Source organism: Camarhynchus parvulus, chromosome 1 (genome assembly GCF_901933205.1).
Source record: "Camarhynchus parvulus chromosome 1, STF_HiC, whole genome shotgun sequence".
NCBI lineage: Eukaryota > Metazoa > Chordata > Aves > Passeriformes > Thraupidae > Camarhynchus > Camarhynchus parvulus.
In genome coordinates this window covers 14,791,355-14,814,592 of record NC_044571.1, presented here as the reverse complement: position 1 = coordinate 14,814,592, position 23,238 = coordinate 14,791,355, and the positions used below count along the sequence as shown (strand labels likewise).

At 41.9% G+C, this 23,238-nt stretch overlaps 1 protein-coding gene across 3 annotated transcripts in view; it reads right to left on the bottom strand.

The window, feature by feature from the left end:
* Positions 1 to 5,071: 5,071 nt before the first annotated feature.
* The window catches only part of SMPX (small muscle protein X-linked), a 42,206-nt gene continuing 24,039 nt past the window's right edge, over positions 5,072 to 23,238 (bottom strand). For all 3 annotated transcript variants that reach the window (XM_030955273.1, XM_030955292.1, XM_030955300.1), the window contains exon 5: positions 5,072 to 5,291. The gene's annotated coding sequence lies outside the window, so the exon portion shown is untranslated. The remainder of the gene's footprint in view (positions 5,292 to 23,238) is intronic.

Genomic DNA, 23,238 nt, shown 5'->3' with positions numbered 1-23,238 from the left:
AAGTTGTGGCGCAGTTGTAATTTTTGGCCAGAGAAGAGCAGGGTGAGAGCATGTGAGAGTAGCAACTCTGCAGACACAAGGTCAGTGAAGGAGGGGCAGGAGGGGCTCTGAGTGCTGAGCAGAGATTCCCCTGCAGCCCCTGGTGCAGCCCATGGTGCAGCAGCTGTGCCCCTGCAGCCCATGGAGGATCACAGGGATGCAGAGATCCACCCAGAGCCCGTGGGGGAGCCCCACACCAGAGCAGGAGATGCCTGAGAGGAGGCTGTGACCCTGTGGGAGACCTGTGGAGAGAAGGACCCTGCTCCCATGCTGGAGCAGCCATGTCCTTGGAGGGCTGCACCCCGTGGAAGAGTGGCCCACACCAGAGCAGTTTGAGGGGGGTTGGTGTCCATGAGAGGGATTCATGCTGGAGAAGTTCATGGACAGCTGTCTGTCATGGGAGGGACCCCAGGGTGGAGCAGGGGAATGACTCCTCTCCCTGAGCAGAGGGAGAAGCCACAGGAGATGAACAGATCACAATCCCCATTCCCTGTCGCCCTGCACTGCTGGAGTAGGAGTGGAGCTGAAAGGAAGGAGGGGTGGGGGAAAGGTGTTTTTAAGGGTTTGCTTTACTTCTCATTAACCCACTCTGATTTTGTTAGCAATAAATTATCTTCATATCTCTAAGTTGAGCCTGTTGAGTCCTAGATGATATTTGATGAGTGATCTCTCCTGGTCCTTACCTCAGCTCATGAACCCTTTGTTCTATTTTCTCTCCTCTGTCCAGCTGCAGAGCAGAGTGAGTGAGCTGCTTTGGTGGGTGCCTGGCAGCTGGCCAGTGTCAACCCATGACATCTACTCATATGGATCCTCCTCATGCCCAAAAATGTGTGAATCCTGCCCCTTGTGCCCAGACTTGCCTCGCAGGGTTGATAGCTATGTGCTGAGCATAGAAGATCCAGGGCTTGGATTGTCAGTCTCCTGTTGGAAGGGAGATGTGCTATGCACCACTAAAACCCTGCAATTGCTCAGCTAGGAAAGCATTAGATGGAAGTGAAGTACCACTGTACCAGATGAAGATCATTCTCAACAGAAACTATTGCAGTACCTGTAAAAAACATTCACTGTGGATGCAGCATCTGTAAGAAAGACAAAATTAATTCCAGTTTCCCTAAAGATGCAGTGAAGGATTAAACCCCTTTTCACAGTATGACATCCAGATGGAATCAAATTTAATTAGTAACCAGACAAGATTTACCATCCACCAGTGTTTAAGAAACCCCCAACTCTCACTTCACTTGCACTTGCAGTCAGTCACCAGTCTTCTGCAGGATGCCTTTGAAAGCATCCACATCATGGATTACTGCAAAGTAATGTAGTGGGAAGTACATAGAACATATGGATAGGTGTGCTTATTTTATAAATGGCTTTTAACTTCTTCCAAAGACACAGGAAAACTGGATTTTACCAGGTTTAACTGATCTTATATCCAACCCTCAGATTTTTTGTCTCTACAGAATATTTTACCTTGGGGCTGCAGTATTTTTTGAGGACTAAAAAACTGGCTTTAGGGGAAGTTTTCTTTGTAATTATTTATGCATCAGTAGTACTAGGAAGCCCATATACCAAAATTAGGATCTTTTTTCCAAGTGCGTTATTTAATCTGCAAAAACTCATTCAAATTAAATATGCATACATTAGAGAAACTGGGACTTAGTCACAAGGGCAGGCAAAAGAAAATTGTTTTAATATTTTGCCCCTAAAGCTAAAGAAAAGATACAACAATTTTTCTTGGATCCTCTTCCGTGATTCTCTTCTCTCAACATCAATTTTTTATAATAAAAAATGGTCATACTGACGGATTTTTTAATGCCTTCACATAAATAATTTACAGACTACATAAAATGAGATAAATAAAAGGACCTTCTTTACCACCCTTGTGAGTACACTGAGCACAGTCCTGGTGAGATGCCATTGAACTCAGTGAACTGTGCCTCCAGACTGATTTGGGCAACTCACATCCATAAACACAGCTGCATGTAACTACAGATGTTTTACTGATACAATATGTAAAGCAGTACAGCGGGGAAGTACTGGTTTGTTTGGTTTTTTTAACTGCTTGCTTTTACTACTAGCTTACACCACCACAGAAAAGATAAAACCACCAGTTTAGTTCTATAATTCAAATTAATGCATAAATCTAAGCCTCCAGAGTTTTAAGACAAATAACACTATTTTCCTCAGAAATGCAGAAGCAATATAATCTTTTAACTGAAAGTGATTAAACCAGAGTAACCAACAGAGATACATTCAAACTCCCCAAAATTTTCAAGTAACAGTCATTATTATTTTACCTCTAGCTTTACCTCTAAGCTAAACGTGTTTGAATTTTTCTGTGCAGATAACCAGAAAATCATTAAAGTGTGGTTTTATTCACTAGCCAGTGATTAAAACTCTCTTCCCAGATGTGTTGGGGTCTTGCTGTCTCATTAGACTAAACCCTTTGCTGTGGGCACTGCATGACACCTATTTCTGTTTTTTTCTAACAGAACATGTTGCCACAACATCGTTGAGCAGTTTCTATTAGATTAACAAAATCTCTTTTTTGGCATTAGGAGAAAAAAGAAAATTCAATGCAGAGCTCTGGGTAGGGAGTTAACAAAGGAAACTCTCCCCCACCTTTCACGCCCAGTGCTTGGTGACACAGGGGCAGAACTGTCCTTTGATTTACTCTCACACCAGCACCGCAAGGAGACCAGGGCACAGAGATGACACTGAAATCCAGGTCATCATTTTGCTTTGTGTCATGGGTCCCCTGCTGGAAGGGTCGGGGACAGGGGTGGAGGGGAGCTTGGTAAGTGTTTGCTTTGGTGCAGCCATTCCTCTGGCTCCGCTCTCTAGGGGTGGTCATTAGGGAGGTGTTCACACACTGACCCTGCCAGTGAGTTTGGCTCACACCCAAAAAGACTCCCTTGTGAGCACAGGAAAGGGCATGATTTTAGCATGATCTGTTATTATGTGTGCTCATTCTTCACTGTAAGACCTCAATCCTTCCCTAAACTTGTGCCAGACTCTACCATCTGGGGTATGGAATGTCCCATGCCAGAAGCACTAGGCTGCAGAGCTGTCTGGGACATCTTTCACTGGCCTGTGCACACCCTACAGTCAGACCCTTTAATAAAGCCTAGATGAAAAATAACCTCACTAGCACAAGATGGTTCAGGCCAGCTGTAAACTCTTTTGCTAGCTGAGACAGAGAATTTTCACAGCCACCTTTTTTCCTAGTGCTTGGTTGCTAATGTTCTATTAAGGATTGCTTGTAGTCCTTAGACTTAACTCAGGGTTCTAACTGATCCCTACTCCTCATTAGCTGTCAGTCTCCAGGGAGTGTAAAAAATTTTCGTTTAAAATAAAGACAAAGCTCAGAAAAAGTATTCTTTGCCTCTGACTGGTCCCTTGCCAATCTGAAGATGTTTCAGTGGCCCCTGGTGGTACCCCTCTATTTGGAAGCAAGGATTTTAAATCTGGCAAAAGAACCACACTCCTCTGTCAGGGATGGGTTTTCTTTCTTTCACCTACACATTCAGGTGTGACGACTGGGATGTGGCCACAACTCCCTCCATACTCTGGAATTCCACTGTGAAGTTTCCTAACTATAAAAGGAGGAGGGAAATGGGGCTTTACCTTTCCCCAGTTCTCTGAAATTAGTATTTTTTAAGTGAGTAAAGAAAACAAAAGCCAAGGCCCTGATTCATCTCACCTTCAGCATGCTTTTGGATCAATGTGTTTTCTCCTTTTTATCATTTCCAGACTGGTAAGAACAATGCAGTCCAATATCAGTGACTGATAATGCAGTGTTGGGGAAAACTGTTCATTTTCGATTGAACAGACATGTTAATCTCATTGTGATGTAAATGAAAGCTGCTCCTGATACATTCCATCTCTTGACATTTCCATTTCAACCTTCAGGGATATTCACCTCCAAGAAATGCATTAAGGGAAATCAGAGCATATAAGGATGAACAGGACAGTAAGCAATGTTGATATTGCATATTCAAAGCAAAAAGTACAATAATGTCATTTTAATTGAGCTGCAGAGAGTACAGCTCCTTTCTAATTTCCTGTACAAAGTAATGCAAATATATGGAAACTTAAAATTCAAAAATCATTTCAGTTAGCTCTGGTATTATCTGATGGAGCAAACAAGAATTAGATGGATGCCATTGTAAGTAATATTCAACTTGAAATCTGTTTTCTAACCAGAATAATTATCTTTATTTTATTTGAATAAACAAGAGCCAGGCAGAGAGTTTCAAAGTAGAATAGTTTCAATCAGCATTAGAAGAATATTATTAAAAACAGCTCCTCATATCCCTTTACAGTGAGTAACATAAAAGAGACCATGGAGACAGAGTGTATTAAATTTCTCTTATAATAAGATCTCAGTTCCAAAAATGGAATATGCATCAGTGTTCTTTTATGTACAGTCCATATAATGCAAGCATCAAGGATTAATCACTCTATGTAAGAGGTGCTGTGATCATACATTACTTTAGCCCAGCATCCATATTCCAGTGTCCCCTTTTGATTTGAGCTTTTGAAGATAATGATCCTTCAAGCTGTATTCACAAACATGTTCCATCAAGGCTGCATGACTCTTTATTTGAATAAAGGTTGCAGGTTTTCTGTCAGCTACCTCACATCTTGTATATTCATTGTATAAAGGTGATGCATAAGTATCAGAACAGCAGTGTATTTTAGATTCTGGAGGAAAAGAAATACTTTGTCTCTACAACAAAAGAAGAATTTAGCTCAACTCACCATAAAGACCATTGCTTTTAATATTTTAATTTCCTTTATTACACGATACATGATTCCTCTCCTATAACTAGGAACTCACAGCAGAACATAAGATGTTATATCCCTCATTGATTCTGCACTTTGTGAATTAATTTAAAAACTCTTTTGTATGCATTGACATTTTTCAAAAAGAAATAAACCAAATTAATTGAAAATAATGATGTAATTATTGTAAGTTTTTTTCTATTTTTGCTCAAACTTGAAATTACACTACTTCCCATTCCCAGGTCAAAATCATTCCTGTACATACACATATTCATTGCCTTGTTCTATTTCAGCACTACTTTCCTATGTTAAACAAAATGGATGAGAAAGCATTGATATAAATGTACAAAGAAGATGCTTCTTATGGGGTATTGAAGAGTTGGGAAGTTCATAGTCTTCATACAAATATATAAAATATTTGAAATTTTCTCCATTCTTTGGAATCCATTCGGTTTCACTTGTCAGACCTGTGCAACAAATACAAGACCAGAAATTAATCATTATCAGTGCACTCACAGGTATTTTCAGATCATGCAGAAAAGCTGTGAGAGGGAGGACTCTCCCCACACCTGCAATTTTTCCTTCTCTCACAGCACTTGTTTACAGCCAGGCTTAGGGAATATGAATCTTTGTGATCCAGTAGCTTTTCCCACCTGCTCTTCAGATGTCTGTCTGATAAAATTTCATGATTCTGTCAAGACTTCAGGCCTCTGAAACCTTGAGTTTTGCCCTTGGTACAGGGCGCTGGGTCTCTGCCCCATCCCATCCCATCCCACCCCATCCCATCCCACCCCATCCAGCAGAGCCTGGGGCACGCAGGTGCAGCCCTGCACAGACCCTGAGTGGGGCTCAGCCCCAGGAAAGCCCTGCCACTGCTCCAGCAGGCACAGGAGGCAAATCCTGCCATGTGGCTCAGCAGTGTGGCTGTGCTGCAGGGAGTAGGGATGCATCAATTCATAAAAATCAAAATGGTATTTAATTTTACCATTAAATGCTACTTAATGATATGTACATATATATGTCAGTGCATTTTTAATTTTTTTAACTGCTTTGATTATCCTCTTCTCTTGCCTTTTCTGTTCTGCCCGTTAGAGTCTTCACTGGTGCAGTGAAACTGAATAGTCCTGAGGAAATTTTAGCCTCTCTTCTTTTGGCAGTGTATATCTTCCTGTAACTACTTTTGTCACAGCTCCACTTCTCCCTATTTCTGCTTTAATTCTCATGACTGACCAGCACTAAGGACAGTATTCTAGAAATAGTGGCAAAATATCTTCTGTGTTCTTTCCATAAATCCCACTTATTTATTTATTTAGCTAAAGCAAGGTTCAGGGGGTACTTAGCTTCTGTCTAGGGAGTGATGAGCAATTTCCTTTGACCCATCTACAGACTTTTTCCTGCACAGTCACAGCTAATTTGAATCCCAGCATAGGGTCAATTTCTGTTCTCTTTGAAGTTCAGAAATACCATGGTTGCAATTGATATCAGTGGTTCTAGACAGCTCAATATTGAAAACCTGAAAATGGGTTTTGCAATTAACTCTCAACAGGTGAAGACACTAACTTTCTCAGCACACATGTTTAATCAGCTAAGATATAAGTATTTGAGGTGGAGGAATGTGTCTACCTTTGGTAAATTTTATTGAACTCATGAATGTTTAATAAATGCTTAGAAAAGAGAGAAAAAGTCACAGGAGAGAATAAAAAATGACAACCTTCTATATCTCATGATGAGTTACATGAAGGGAGTTTTTGCTGTGCTCCTGAGCACATGCAGGCTGTGTGCATTTGAGCAAACACTGGAGGGACATTCAGCAGGCTGGGATTGCTTTGCTTTCAGAAAAAACTCCTCCCTGGAGAAGAGAGGTGCTATTAGGAGAAACCCTGCATGGCTTACACAGACTGCTTGAAAGTGATGGCAACCTTTAAACAAAGAAATGAAATGTTAATTAACTTGTCTTGAAAGAGAGTGAGAGGGAGTCATTGCCCAGGTGAAGTGGCCATAACACCACAAGTAGTGCTACCAACACTCTGTGGCCCTTAGCAATCAAACAGCGTGGCCATCTCATAGCTGGGCTCAGTAAGGCAATGCACTGCTCTGTTTCAGCTGAAATTTCCTTCCAGTCAGGTAATTTAAGGTATTTCTCTTTCTGCTCTCAAAAACAAAACCCAGCTTTAGGGCTGTATTTGATGGCTCCCTGGGATACACACGCACAAATAATCCTGTCCTATATAATTACCTCCTGCCTACACACACTCTCCATGGGCTTCAGCATTCAGGATTATACTCCTCTCTCTTTCAAACTCTTCTGTGCCTGCTCCTGAGTATCACAGGGTGGCTGTTTTCAAGTGGTATGTGAATGAAACATTGCTGGCTATGACTGAACTCAAGGGCTCAAGCCTGGGATCAGGAGAAAGAGTGTGCAGGGCACAGCAGGCAAATCTGAGCACAGTGTGGTCCTCAGCATCACAAGTGTTTTCTGATCCTTCTGCTGAAAGAGGCCAGTGACAGATTCTGCCTCCAAACACATTGTGGGCAGATTGTGGCATGATGGACAGCTGTAATTTAGCATTCTGGATTTTAGGATTGCATTATATTTTTTGTACCTTTCTAGCAGACTCAGCATTTTAGATTAAAGGCTGTGTTTTCTGCAGGTATCACTCTGGAGGACACATCTGCCTTGCATGGGAGCTACATGCTGATCTTCCTTAAGTAGTTTAATCTGTCCTTGCTTCCTGAGTTCCTAATGACAGCCATCCTGTGCTGGGCACATCAAGCCCCCAAGGATTGTGGTAATACAAAGAAGGTGGGTACAAAGCCTTTGGGTATAAAAAGGATGGAGACAGACTTTCCTCTGTCTGGCGACAGGAAAGGAGACAACAGGCACAAATCGAAATACAGGGAAATTCATCTAGATAGGAAATAAAACTTTTACCATCAGGGTGGTCAAACACTAGTCCAGGTTGCCCAGGAGGGTTGTGGAATCTCCATTCTTGGAGATACCCAAACCCTGACCCTGAGCAATGACCTGAGCAGGACGTTGGACTGGATGTTTTCCTGAGGTGGTCTTGGGGGTCAGGCAGTCTGTAAGTCTGGCAGAGGCTTTGCTTGTCGCAGGGGAAGCTGTCCTCTGCTCATGAGGGCCAAGGTGGATTCATGGGCCATGTGCAAGGTCCCTTGTGCCCCTGCTGGCTGTGGAGCCATCAGTGAGTTTACAAACTAACACAGCAAGGTACTATAAACTGTATTACTGTGTTGCTAATAAGACAATAATCTGGTTGATGGGATTACTTTTGCTCACATGCTCCATTTTTTCAAATACTTCTTTGTCCTTTCTTTGTTTCCTCATAGTTACCGCACCTTCGACCTTCAGCTCCCACTGAAATCAATATCCCTTAACACCTTCATTACCTCAGGGCTGAAAGGTCCAAACTGGCACTGTATCCCATCCAGCCAACCAATCACCTCTCTGCCTCCCTCCTTCCATGACACAGGTCTCTCACTAGGCAATGGTCCACCCAAAGACCTGCTGTGCCCAGTTCTTCCAGTCCCAGCTGGGACACAGCAGCTCCAAGGAAAGGAAACCCAGCCTTCCATGAGACCACGTGCCTACAAGAGTAGCTAGTTAGCAGGAGGAGCAATAAAAACCAAAAACTAGAGATGCCAGGAATGCTGCCACTTGCCATCTAAAAGAAGGAAAACCCAAATTGCCATGATGATAAATATTTCCATGGGGTTCAGGTGCTGAGGAAAATCAAGCCCACTCTTCTAAAATTTTGTCTAAAGCATGCTGCTTGCAAGTGGTGCTATTTTAACACCTGGTAACTGTATCATCTTTCTCTCAGGTATACTCTCTGCTCTCTGGTTGCTTATAATTACTACCTGAGCTCCCTTTGCAGTCAGTGGACTCTCTATTATCTCCCTGTGATGCTCTAATCCACTCAGACCTCCCACAGGCCAGCTGCAATTCTCCCTGTCCCAGCTCCCAAAGGCACGTTATTTTTAGAGCACAAACTCCTCCAGAGATCCATGGGAGCCTGTAAACTCAAAAATAGGTTGCTTATGGTACATTAGCAATGCTCACAGTTATGTTCTCTGGTGATTCTTTCAGCTGCTGCAGGTTATCACCATCAGACTCCCTCGCTGCTCCAATCAACCTCGCCCCGAACAACCCTCAGCCATTTAAAAAAAGAATATACTTGAGAACAAATGCTTAAATGTTGTCCTGATTAAGGGTGGACATAAGTACATGCTCAGGAACACTCTGAATCTTGGCATTAGAGGAGTTTTCAGCCCTTCTCCATTCCCTGACTGAGAATCTGCAAGGCTATGATTGCAGTCGGTTGGATGCCAGTGTTGTTTTCTGGAATAAAAAAGACTGGATTCCTGAGGTTTCTGACCACAGAAAAAAGCAGTAGCTATTTTTATATAAGAAATTATTTAATGTATGTGCTGTTCAACACAGATACAGCTTCAAAAATAAATGCAAATAAAGAAATTAATTGCAAAAATCTCACATTTTTTCCCTTTTTCAAAATTACAGTTTTTAATGCTGCATCTCCCTCTTATTCTCTGAAAACACCCAAGTAGTTAACTGCAAGCACACAAAATATTTATTCTTAAAAAAACACTAATAGTTACAGTTGTCAGTGTTTTCTGTTCTTAGAGAGCATGCTAGTTGAAAGAACAAGAAATATGAAATCCATCCAGATTTTGGCTGTATCTCCATACATGCAATAAAATGACCACATTTGGTGCTAATATTATATAATTAAAGACTATGCATGAATCACTTGAGCACTGAATATTTTTTTTTTTATTTCAATAGTTCCCAGACCTATATATTTAACCCCAAAATTCTGTTAAGGCATCCTATTTTATAAGAAGTAACTTCACACAGGATGAAAGAGGCATTAGCACTTGGAAAAAGATCAGTGATTACAGCAAGTGCACCAAGGTTCAGTAAATGCCTCCCACTCAACAAGCTTCCAAAGTGAACGACCACATGATGTTTACTCCTCACCAGAACCCATTTATAGATCTCTTACTCACCACTACCTCAGCCATAAATGCAACCCTCAAAAAGAGGCAGCAAGGAGAGCTCTATTTGGGAGCAGACAGGGAGGCCACAGTTGGAGAACTGGCCCTTGTCTTCACAGTACTCTTTAGCCAGGCTGTGGATCATGATTTAAGTCATCCACACTCTAAAGATTCCAAACTACAGAGTGCTTATAACATACCATGTGGATTGCACACAGAGAGCAGGTATGGCTGCTTGGGGAAAATTCTGCACCATTTGGAAAAATTGATAAAAAGGGTTAAAAAATGCCCCTCCAAAAGTGCAAGTGGGAAAAGAAGGAAATTACTTCTTATGGAATTAGGAGTCCTAGGAAAGAGTTTTGTTCCCATTACGTCATTTAAAAGACATCTGGCCATTCCCAGGAGATAGCACACTGGGAATGAAAAGGGTATCAGTTACAGTAAGGTAAGAAGGGGACAGAGGTCGTGAACGTCTGTGAGTCTGGAGCAGAATTAGCCTAGAATTACAAACACACTGCTCTACAAGAGGAAAAACCTGGGCAAAAGGTAAACCCAGGGACATGTCTCTTTTCATTGCTCTAGTGAATTGTCAAGGTGAAATAAAGCCAGACTATCTCCTTAGACTCTCTAATTCTCCTGCACATCTGGTAAAAGCTTTGACCTTTTGCAGACAGTAACCTGGAGTGCCAGGGGATCTGCTTTAATTCCTCTCCCCTCACTTCCCTTTGATGGGCAGCCCTTGCTGCAGTCAGCTTCTCCCATGCAACTCCTTTAATATTTATGTCATATAGAGATCACTGTCCACACAGATGCCAGAGGAAGCAGTAGGAAGTCAAATGTGCTCCAGGTTAACATATTAATACTGTGATGGGATGCCAGAGAGATGTTTTAAGTTGCAAAGGGGAGGGAGTTCATCCCTTGACTCCCTTCCAATGATATCTCGTTGACTAAATGAAAGATCCTACTTTAAACTATTTTAATTTCCTGCATGGTTTTTTAAAAATTATTTCAACGCATTTGTTATATTTCTGTCAGGATAATGAGAGCAACTCTCATATAGCTGAGCATATATCATATGTCTTTTAAAATATATTTTCTCTCATTTATATTTTCTGGGCATTGTCCCTGTGAAATACTGGAAAGATAAACATTTATGCCTTTTTAAAAAATTATTTTTAACTCCTTTTTATTTTTTTTTGCCCTTTACCTACAGTCAATAAAAATATGTAAGAAAGCAGCTGAAAATTGAAATGTAGGTGGCACATACCCGTACATGCAGGGCTTCAAAACAAAAAGAGAAAAGTCAAAATTTTTATCCTTTCAATTTGTCTGACAAAGAACACTAGGCAAAAAATATTTTCTACCAAAACACAAAAATAATGTTTTAAATAACAAACATTGCTACCTTCACTATGAAGAAATTATTGAGAGCCATATGCTCCTTTTGACACGCATATGTTCTTTCTCTAATTTACATCTCAGTTCAGCCAGAGTGACCTGGGGAGTGAAAGACAGCTTTGACCCTTCCACTGTTTGCAGCTCGGTAGTGCACACACAAAGGAGCTGCAGCCAAGTGCTGTGTAACAGCAGGTCTAGCCAGACACAATAAACCCTTTTATTTAACACAGGAAAAGTCAGGTGGAAACATTCCTTGTGTTATACTGTTATCAAAATTTCTTGTTACCTGCACTGACACAAAGCTTCGGCACCAAAGGAACTTGCAAAAGAGACACAATTTCACTCACTGGTTCTGAAATGACAGCTGTCAAATAGAAGTCTTTCAGATCAACTTGAATTCTAAATATTTGCTCTCCAAAAGACCTAATGCCCATAAAGACAGGATACCTGTCATTTATTATATGGCCTTTTTTTTTGTAAGTGGAACCCAGATGCCAATGACCCACAGGTACGTGGCCCAAGATCTTGCAACAAGTAGCAGTTCCAAAAGTGAAAAAAACCCCTCAGATATCAGCATTTTCATATCAGAGAAAAAGAAACAAATATCCCTACCTTTTGACTAGTACTAATTCAAGAGTTTTGGGATTTGTAATGGGCTACAAACACTACAGCCTCTTGAGCATGGAAATATGTTCTGAACTTCCACATCTCTTTAGCCTTACCAATTATAATTTTACTTTTGTTTGGGCATTTCTTGGCTGAGATCAGAAAGCTGTCTAAAACTTTATGCTGGGCTGCCAGTTCTCATTTACATGAAATAGAACCTTAATGAGCATGTTTGGGTTTTTTTTAGCTAATGGATTCACTACAAATGCTGATACAAATACATTGTCTAGAAAGATAAAAAACCAACAGTTTCTTAAAGCTGGTAAAACATATCTTGAAGTTTATAATATCTAAGTAATTAAATAAGAGACTGAATTTTAAAGGACTGATTATGCAGAGCAGTTTGAAATGTTATTACAAAGAAAACCCTATAGAAATTCTAGTATACTCTGTTATTGGTATTATTACTACTTCTGCAATGACTTTTTCAGGAGCTATCCTTTACATTTTCTCTCTATCCTGTACAGGTTTAAAGCACAGTGGCTGTAACAAATGCAAATGAACTTAAATTCAAGTTTTCATTCAATTTTCTGCTTTTCATTAACATTTTTACTACAAATTCTCACAACTTAAAGTGTCACCCCTATAAAATGATTCTGCAGAGATTCTGCAGACCCATCTTCAGTTGCTTTGGGCCTGTATGAGGTAATTTGTAATTCATAATTGCTTGCAAAGATTAAGCAGCATACAGCATATGCTATGATTAAAGTTGTTGATAAGGAGCTGGAGAGGCTTTTTTTACCTCTGTTAATGAGAACTACGCAGCAGCACTTTCTACCTTTTAAATTTGTGTCTTCTGAAGGGGAAAAAAAAAAGCTTTTCCTTTCTAGCACTTCAGTAAGCTCTGCCAAGTCCATGCAGGTGTGTGCCTATAATTATTATTCTTTGCAATTATTTATCAATATAGGGAAAATTGTTCTCTGAGTTTATGTTAAGTGCTTCTCATTCACCTATACAATCTCTGTGTTAAAAAGCATTCGATTTCCAGTGTAAGTATCACTCAACAGCTTGGTCACTGTTGTCAGTGTCATCCTGACCATATTAGCAAGTACACCCAAATAGTCTGTTAATGAAGAAAAATGACTAAAAGAGCTTAAGTAGCAAAAAGTTTATGACAGTGGGATTAGAGGGATTTCTTGGACAGTTTAATTGTTTTCATTTTCATTCCCCATAACAGCCGACAGTGAAACTTCAGTAATTATCATTGTAGCAAATTCATCAGTAAGGAAGCCAAAGCCTAATGGTTGATCCTGCAAAGTGTTTATTACCTCCTTTGAGGTGCAAAAAATCCTGTTGATTTCTCCAATGATAACCAAAACCACCCAGCTGCTTGCAGGCACAGGGTGGAAAATAGCCAGTAGCAATGCATCTGGGTGGTGGAGTAGCATCAAAAAGAAAAGAGGGTGCTAGGAGCCATTATGGACTGGTAATTGTGATGTCTACAAGGCAAAGATCTATACAGAAGGGACCAGACGAAATATTAATACAAATAAAATAATGATTGGTAAAATGTTCGGTACAGAAAAACAATCAATCAAACAAAAACCCCAAAATAAACAATAAAAATATTAAAAGAGGAAGCAAAGAAAAGCTGTGACATTTAAAACAATGGTACATCTTTCTTGTACTGAGAGTGGTGATGCAATGTGAAATGCACCCTCTGAGCGTTAATTGCCTGAGTGGGGTTTTCCAGCCAGGGAATACCTCTGAAAACAAAGTTTCCAGCTAGGAGAAAATGTCCATGGTGCTGAGTGCTCTAGCTGCAGAGGCTCCCTGCAGCCAGCACCTGGCAGCCCACCCAGAGATGATGTGGGGAAATACCTCAGAGGGGTCTGCAGCCTGAGTAAGGGCAGGAACACATCACGGCGCTGTACTCTGCAACCAGATCAAACACTCAGATTGTTACACAGCTACACCACGGGATTCCTGCTGTGAGAGATGAGTAATGCCGTAATTGACTCTCACAATTTACAGACAAATATCATGTACATAGGTTAAGAAAAGTTTGATAGATTTATAGTTATGTTTTACCCCCTTGCGCTGTTATCAAGGGGCAGCCGGGGTTGGGACATCTGGGAGGGCTGGCTTGTCACTGTGATGACATCTGACCTCCAGTCAGGATCTGCGTAAGAGATCTCCACCACTGGACAGAAAAGAAGGGGTTGATGGACAGAACTTTGGGAGGGGTTAAGGGGTTGAAAGGCAAAACCTCCATTGTGCAGGAGGGAGAGCACATGGTGGGGAAAATCCTTTGCTCTCTGTGCTGTAACATTTTCTCTATTCAGTCTTCTGGTTTAATAAACCTTTCTAAAATTACAAAAAGTTAGTAGCTATTTCTCACACTGCATGACTTCAGAAGTGCCTTGTGAGTGTGGGGCCTTCGGGCTGCATGGTGAGGGAACCCACCGGAAGTACTACAGCTCCAAAAATTCAAACCCTCTCACGTCCCACCTAGAACAGCACAATCAGGGGACCAAAGCCATTTTGCTGCTCCCAAGCCCTGGCCAAAGCCATTGTTATAGATGGATAATGAGATGATTGGCTCTCACAATTAAAAGATAACTATTGTGTGAATATTAAGAAAAGCTTTAGTGATGTATAGTTATGTTGTTGTAGTTTAGATGTCCTCTGTTCTCCCCATAGTCCCCTTCCCCCCTGTATTGCTGCCATCAGACGGCCTGGTTTGTCTAGAACAGGTAAAATAAGGCCTGCATGTGTCCTTTGCATGGGGCAGTTGGGAATGGAAAATCTTGGCGCTTAGGGGGTGAGGCATGGCAACACCTGATCTCCAATCAAGTGACAAGAAAGCAGTTTCCACAAATAAATGGCAAAGAAGAGCTGACTGACAGACTTTGAGAGGGGCCAGTGCTGGCTGATGCAACCCCCAGGGCTATAAAAGACTGAGCATCCATCTTGAAGATGAACCAGCCATGTGGCATCTATGAGGGCAGTTCCCAGCAATGCAAATTTTTCCTTATCTAGTCATTTTGTTGTATTTTTGTCAAGGTTTAATAAACCTTTTTAAATTTTCAAAGTGAGCAGTTGTTTCTCACACCTCTCACATCCCACGTAGGAAGGACAGCACAATCAGGGCACCAAAGCCATTTTGCAGCTTCCCAGCCCTGCCCAAAACCATTTTGCAGCTCCCAAGGCCTGGCCCAAAGCAATTTTGCAGCTCTCAAGCCCTGGCTGCCCCTCTCATGGCAGCCCCACTCGCTCAGTGCTGTGGGATCCTGGCCCAGCAGAGCCCAGGCCAGGCTCAGCTCAGACCCAGCAGCCCCAGCCGTGCCTGGCACACATGGGCACCCTTGGTCAGGAACCTCCCAGCCTGATAAACCCTCCAGCAGCCTGGAGTGGAAAACTTCATCATGATGTTAATGCCTGTGTGTGCACCAGACCCACAGCACCCAGCGCTGGAGCTGCTCAACAGTTGTTGCAAGAACTTAGAAATGTTGTTTGGGGTGGACAGAGAACTGGAAATAGAACAAATCAAAGCTTCTTGACAAAAGGGCCTGATTTAGGTTAAATATTTGGATTCATTTTCAGGAAATAGAAAATCCCCAGATGTGGAGAGATAGAATGTAAGAAAATAAAGATAGTGCAGAAGGTAGTCTCACACCTGAGGAGTTGCAGCTGTACTAATCACCAAAGATCAGGAACAGGCCTGCCCTTAACAGGCCACAGCTGTGTCCAATAAGAAGACAAGTGCTATAAAAGAATGGGTTAGCTGACTGAGGAGGGAGTTGGAGTTTGTTGTCTGTGCTGTGAAGAGGACTGAAGTTTGTTGTCTATATGGAGAAGAAGGAGGAGTCAGTCCTGTGAGGAGATGCCCATGAGAAATCAGTGAGAGGGTATGGGAGACTTTTGCAATAAGGTGGCAACACACAGATATTCTGTGCTTTTGTGGGAAAATTCAGGCCACCTGGTTTTGTTTTGCTAGAAAAATATTTAATCTGGGGAGGCTGAAATTTGGAGAAAGATAATGTTATTTTTACTGACATTTTTATGGTAGGGTAAAGACTCTTCCACGTGAATCCTTTTGGCACTCTTGTTGTAGTCCCTCAAAAAGTGCAATAAAAGCCATTCTAGGGGTGGGCTATCACCCTCAAGATTGTTCTGCCTTATGCCATATGAACTCTAAAAGACACAACTCTGTTACATAATTAAATTATGAACAATGATTTTCAAGTTGTTTTGCACAAAAGAGATTCTGGAGGAAGGCACTGGCCTTGGACTTCTTTTACACTGGCACTTCATTTGTGCTGGCTCTCCAATCAAATATTAAAGCTTTACCCGAAATTATGTATGAAGCATTCTCACAAATCCAAATGCAACCTATCACACAGCAAAATGCAGCTGCTGGAAAGGTTGTATGATTTCACACCTGAATGCTCATGGCTTTTGCTATTGTCATGCTGGCTGCCACTTCAAACTCGTGATAAGCTGGCATTTTCTCCAGAGACACACGCCCTGTGCTGAGCAGCACTGCTTTGTGTCTGCATGGTTTTCACATACAGAGAAGGCTTTAAATATTGTCTGTATTTTTTTAATTAAAAAATAGTAAGCAAGAGGTTAAGAATTTTTTTTTCTGGAGATATTAGAGCTGCAGGGACAAAGACTGTGGAAAGTGAAATATTTGGCATGCTGCTGATTCCTGTGGAGTCCCTCACTAATGGCATTTCTAAGGTGCCATTGGTCTTTGTTGACAGCTGACTTTTGTGGCTTTTTCTTTTTCACAAGAAATTGAGGAACTTAATGATAAAATGCACATATTAAAATAATATTGAGTTGATAAGTGATTCAGGTAAGCATCAGTTAATCAGTCAAGATTGAACATGAGGCCTAATAGTGATTCTTAATATACAAATATTAAGAGATCACTTCAAAGTTTTTTTCCCCTATACTTAAAGTGAGGTAGGCTACTTCAGAGGCTTACTGGTATGTAGAGAGGATGATTCAGCATTGCTGTGCTTGTTTTGCAACCACACATAATTTTGTAGCTATGAGACGGTAAGAAGAAAATTGTTATGAATCATTAAACTCAGGCAACACAATATAAGGCAGACTGTACAATATGTTAATTCACATGCAATGGCAAACACATAAACACCCACCCTTAGCTTCCATACTGCCTGATTTTTCTCTTCCTATCAGACTCTTTAATATTGTCCAAAGATTTTTATTTCATTATCCATAGGAATTCACACATTGTCCAGGATCCTAGCTCTGCCACTCCTTTTTTATTGCAAATGCTTTCCATTTTCATACAACTTTAATGGTTGAGAAGAAAGGTCTAAGCACTGGGTGTTGACTGGTTGGATTTTCAAAAGCCATGTGTTCAAACTTTGGCAAGGCAGACTGTTTACTTATGTGTGTGACTAAAAAATAAGCACATTTTATGTTGATTTTAGAAATAACTATATTTTAAAAAAGGTTTTATAAAACAAAGTCTAATCATGTGTATCCTGAAGGTAATTGATTTTTGGGGTTGTTAGTGTATGCTTACTTTGGGATTAAAATTATATATACATATTTAGATCATGACTTTTTATGAATTTCAAGTTCCAGGGAAATGGAAATAGAAGCAAACAGCATCTTGGTGTGCTGCAAACATGCCCTTTCTTCCTTCAGTGAAGCAAAAGGGTGAAATGACAAGAGAATTATCAGGTTAGATAATTACTGGAGAAAAAGCCTAGTTTGCTTGATTTGTTGCTTGAGAGTTGGCATGGGCTGAGGCTGCTGAAATTTATTTAAAATGCAATGAGTTTTTGTACCTTAGAGTATGCCAAGAGCCAAAATGGTCCAACATTTTTCTGATGGAACATTTCTCCACTGGGAAAGTTTTGTGATTTGAAAATACAACTTTTTATGGAAAGATTTTGCATTCAGCAATTCTCCTGATGCAACGTGGAACACTGAGCATGACTGCTCTGGCCAGGTTTTTATCCCAGCAGCTGCCCAGGAGGCTGGTGCTGCTCTTTGACTTTGGAGGCTTCCAAGGGTCAGCAGTTTCAGGTCTGACAGACTCAAAAACCTCAATCCCTGCTCAACATTCAGAAGCTGCTGGACATAGCTTCCCAAATCAGAGGAGAAATATCCTAATTTTTTTAAACTGTAAATAGTATAATTTAACCCCAGCTATTCCTACTCCCTTGTGGTTCAGCTGAGGGCAGGGGCTAAATCTGCAGTATAACATAAACTTGGCATTCCCAAACTGGTTCCACAGCCTCTGCCTCATCTCAGCCTCCTGCTGCATTGAGCTGCACCTTCATTCAGGTGTGTGATGCCAAACACTTTAATGCTGCCCTTCAAGATTAATTTTGACAGCTACAAGCTCTAAAAATAAGCTGTATACCCAGTTTCCCCCAGACTCAGACTGACCCATAGGAAGTGAAAAATTATTTTTATGAATGGGTCAGAAGCCAAGCCCCATGTGGATGCTAAGCAGTGCTCACACGTACAACAATAATGATAACAGCAATAATAATAAACCCCTATTTGGCCCACAGTGATTTCTAGTACACAATAAGACACAATTCATGGCACAAAAATTTGAGACAAATGGAGGGATAGGCAAAAGACAGCTCAGTTATATTTGGTATAATCATCAGCAGACTTACAATAGGAGCTGCTTGACTGCTGACACACAGCAATGACTATTATTTTTATGCAGCAGGCTTCCTGAGCCCTCCCAGGACAGTATTTTGAAAGCATTTAGCTGATTAACCATGCCAGCCCTTAGGAGTGAGGCACTTAGCGTTTCTTTGGGAAGCTGAGGAGATACCTAATTGCAGGTTTACAGAGCTCTAAGTACTTTAGAAGTTTGCCCTCTAGTTTCCCTGAAGAGTTACTGCCACAATGCAGTATTTACCGATATGTTTTGACTGGGATTTATCTCACTGTAACAGTTATTTCCCTTTTTTTTTCCCCACCAAAAAAGAAAAATAAATCCCAAACCACATCCTACCAACAATCAACGGTGTAAATAAACTAGATTCACCATTAACCCTTTGGGCAATGTTCTGTACTAAATCATTATATCAGTAGAGCTGACAAAACCACAGTTTATTTGAAAATTAGTGCTTGGGAAAAAAGTAGTCTTTATTAATGGCAAACCCAGAAGCATAAGAAGAAAAAAGACTGTCAGAAAAGAGTCTTTTGCATTCTTAGCACTTCAGATTGCTGAAGCAGCTGAAGGACACACTGTTCTTTCACATTACTACTGAGAAGAGGCTGGGGAAAGTAAAACAACTACATTTCTGTGGTAGCCAGGGAAACACAGAAGAGCAGCAGCACAGCCTATCTGCTTCTGCTATTGCATTTAAAGGGAAAAAATGCAGCAGTGTAACCTCTACAGACCCTTTTTGAACAGAGGGCTGCTGGCCCTTGACCCGCCACCCTGGGGAGGAGGGATCATCCTGCAGATGCTCCCCTGCTGCTGCCTGATGTGCTCCCCACCTTAAAACTAAACTGCAATTAAAGTTACAAAGAGAATCCACTTCAGAAGCTTCCTAGAGGTGAACACTAGTGAGGGCTTTGCCAGGATCTGTTTGTTTGGAAGCCTCAGGAAAGGAACACAGCTGTGCTGTAATTTTGGCTCTTTCAGGACTTTGCAGGGGTCTCGTGGGCACTTGGACAGGCTGCAGCTCTGTGAGAGTAACACCCAGTGTTGTGTGCTGCTCTGCTACTGAAAGAGAAGATGTGCCCAGAGATCCCAGCCAGCTGAAGTGACGTTTAGTGGTCCTTGCTGGGCTCTGAAGGCAGGGGAATTTACTTCTTCTTGACTGTGAGGCTGGTGTGGAGCCAGGTGCCTCCTCAGTACAGCTGCACTGCAGGAACAGGGATGGGCAGTGTGGGGCTGGGACCAGCCAAGAGCTGCCAAACCTGAAGCAATCCCTATCCCTAAGCTCTCTCAGTCTGATTTCTTTGCTCTCAGTGCATTAGCAGCAAGCTCTGTAATCTTGAAGATGCTGAGAAGAGGCTCCTCTCCAAGAAAGACAAAAGAAATCTCAGGTACCTCTATTTGAGTAGCAATACCCAATTTATTCATCATGAATTCTGCCTCTTCTGCCACCTTACCCAGTCTGTACTGCAAATAACACACATTTGGCTCTCTGTGCTAGTTACAGTTTCTAAAAATGCTGCTTTCTCCTGGTCATATGGCTTCTTCTCACAGAATTCATAATGTGTGAGTGAGTGTTGTTCCCAATAAATATAGTGTGTGTCTGATATGCCCACAGATAATATCACAGCACGACTGAGCTATGATTAATTGTGGTACTAATCACCCACCTGTTTTCTTTCAACATAACTTTGGCACGTGCAATAAAAAGAGTGGGCCTGAGGCAATGGTCACATCCCTGCAAATACACTCACAGATGAGATAGAAGCTGGCTCTGGTTTTATTTTCAATACATTTAAATCAAGACTTATGGTCTCTGGGCACTTTGCGAGAGAAGTGCACTTTGCACTTTTCCTGAAATTCTTAGCACTTTGTATGAAGCAAAATATATTGAAAAACACAGCAAATGAGAGGAAAAGGAAAGGGTGATAAGAAAATGATTGCCAACTCAAAACCCAACATAGTTTTTACATAACCCACATTCTCTGCAGCCTCTTCTGCATATCTAAGTCTCATTCTAGGTTTTATGGCTCCTTTGCCATGGAAAAGTGAGAGTTCTTAATCAGCTTGGGAGATTTGACAGCCGTCTTGCACCTAACCTGGAGGATCACCTCAGAGATGGAAAAGCATGAAGCCAAGACATCACATACAGGCTGTTAATTTAACTTGACATCTTACTGACTGCATCAGAAAACTGTGCATTCTGACATCTGGTCTGTACAGGCTATGCTCAATTCTTCACATTATCTCGCTTCTTCAAAGCTGCTGCACGTATTGGGGCAGTTTGTCTATGGACAAGTAGCTTAATATTTGATATTAAATCCACAGTACATGTGGTGTGTTTTCACATCAGTAAGGAGTGTGTGTGTGTGTATATATGTATGTATGTTGTGTTTATAGAATTTTGTAATTTTTTAGGGTTTCAAAGGTAAGCCCATCTTTTTCCAAGGAATAGACAGGTTTCTTCAAAACATAAATGAAAATGTTACAACATGTTGCCTGTCGTGTTAATACTTGATTTGCAATCTGTGACAAGTGAGCATTTAGAAATGAGTTATTAGGATTGACTGGAAGACATATGGGAGAACTAACCTTTCTCATGGCACTGTGTTTCAAAATAGAAAATTGTTTTTTGACTAAACAAATTGAAAAGGAAAAGAATATGTTTCCACAGAGAAATAGAAGGAAAAGCTGAGAGGAATCACCTGCTGTTAAAACACAGGCACCAGAGACCCGTTATATTTTGGTTTTGAATTTGCATGGCCATGATCTACAGTTTCTGTCTAAAATATTTCTTTTGCTCAGCTTGGCAGAAAGGCTCCTCAGAAGGTGAGCAGCAGCTCCTGCTGGAGCACTCACACAGCTGTACCAGCACAGCTGCTGGGTCTGACTGCAGAGACACAGAGCCCCATTCACTCTCAGCAGTGAGCAATATGCAGTTTGAAGATTCAGATTTGGAGTGTGATTTTGACATGCACTTAAGTGATTTATGAGCACAGTTCACACTGAATGACCTTGGGGTTGAGCTCCTTACCGCTGGAGGACAGTCCCAGCAATCTGGAGGCCTCGGGTGCAAATGGGATGCAGGTACTTAAATCCAAAATTGTGGTCCTCAAAACCATGAACCAGCTACACCATAACCTCAAACTGTGCTCATGCCCATCTAAAATGACCTGAGTTTAAATAACCCTGCTCATCTGAGTGCCAGGGAGACATGTAAACCTGAGCAGCACCCAGAAGCTTGGTGGCTTTCCAGAGAGACTGTCCTCCTCAGCACCTGCATGATTGCATCAGACTGCACAAAAACACAGCAGCAGCCACCCTGGTTTCTTTCAAATCATAGCTTGAGGAGACTGTTGCTACACAAATTACCCTTTAGACATGGTACACAGCAATCCACAGGCTAAGGCACATGGAGGCAAGTTTCCTCAGTGCCAGTTGAGCTCCACATTGCTCAGCTGCCATCAGGCTGACTTATCTACAGATTAATTCATTTCTGCACAGAAGGCGAGCTTTAGCTTGAAGTCTAGAAGGGGCCCCCCTGCCAAGCTACCCTGCAGTCTCCAGGGAAGGAAGAACTGTGGGTTTTAATCCTTTTGAGGCAAAGAAAGACCTGACCTGGTTTATTCATGCTTCCTGGCTGTGTATGTGTGATAACCACTGAGCCAAGGCAGAAGGGAGGGGCCATCAGCACATCCCTTCTCTTGCATGTTTGAAAATTTTTCTACTTGCTTTTTTAAAAATTTGGAGCATATCTGGAGGAGACAGTTCACACTTTATTCAGGGTGACGGGAAATGTCTCCTGGCTTTACTGAGAACATTGCTGAAGCTCCAGGGGAAAAAATCTGATTGTTTTCCATTTTTTTCTGTTAGCTATGTCTAAACAGCTTTCCACACAAGCTTCACCATGCTGCTTGCAGAAGTGTCTCAAGGGCTCATGACAGCACATGCAAAACCATCTTCTCAAGATGGCAGAAGTGTGAGTTTCTGCAGGGCAGAACGTTTCGGAAGGGACCTGTGTGATCAGAGGCACTGAGGACTGTGGGTGAGACAGGACTCTCTGCCTCCATTTTCCTCTCTCTGTGAACTTGCACATCTCTTTACAGCCAGTTTCCTGTTGGGAGGAGCTGGGACTTATCCCTGAGCAATGCTAGAGCACCCTGCCAGGGGAAGACAATTCTGTCTTCATCCATCCCTTGGGATACAGCAGCTGAGGCAGAAGGCAGAGCCACAATGTGGGCCAGCTGCTCTCCACTCCTGCCCGCCGGCTTTCAGGGTCTGAGGCACTCAGCTCCTCTCTTTAGTGATGGATCCAGTGAGCCAGTGGGTGTTTACAGAAGCTGGAGCTCAGGCAGCTGCTCCCCTGGTAGATCCTGCAGAGGATCACCTCCCTGGCAAAGAGAGCACTGGGGGACACGGAGATGAAGGGTCTCCCTGAGGCAGGTCAGAACACAGCAGTGCAAGGTGCTCTCTGCCATCCTGGGTGGCCATCTGGAGCTGCCTGCATCATTCTGTCCAACATGGATCTGGTCCCTGTGCTGCTTATAAAATTCCAGACACTGCTGAGGGATATGAACAAATGCTCCATTTGCTGAAGGAATTCTTCTCCCATTGCACATGATTTTCATACCATGGGCTTGTCTTGATGAAAATGCTTAAGATGCCAAAAATCTCACTGGAGATGGAGCCTC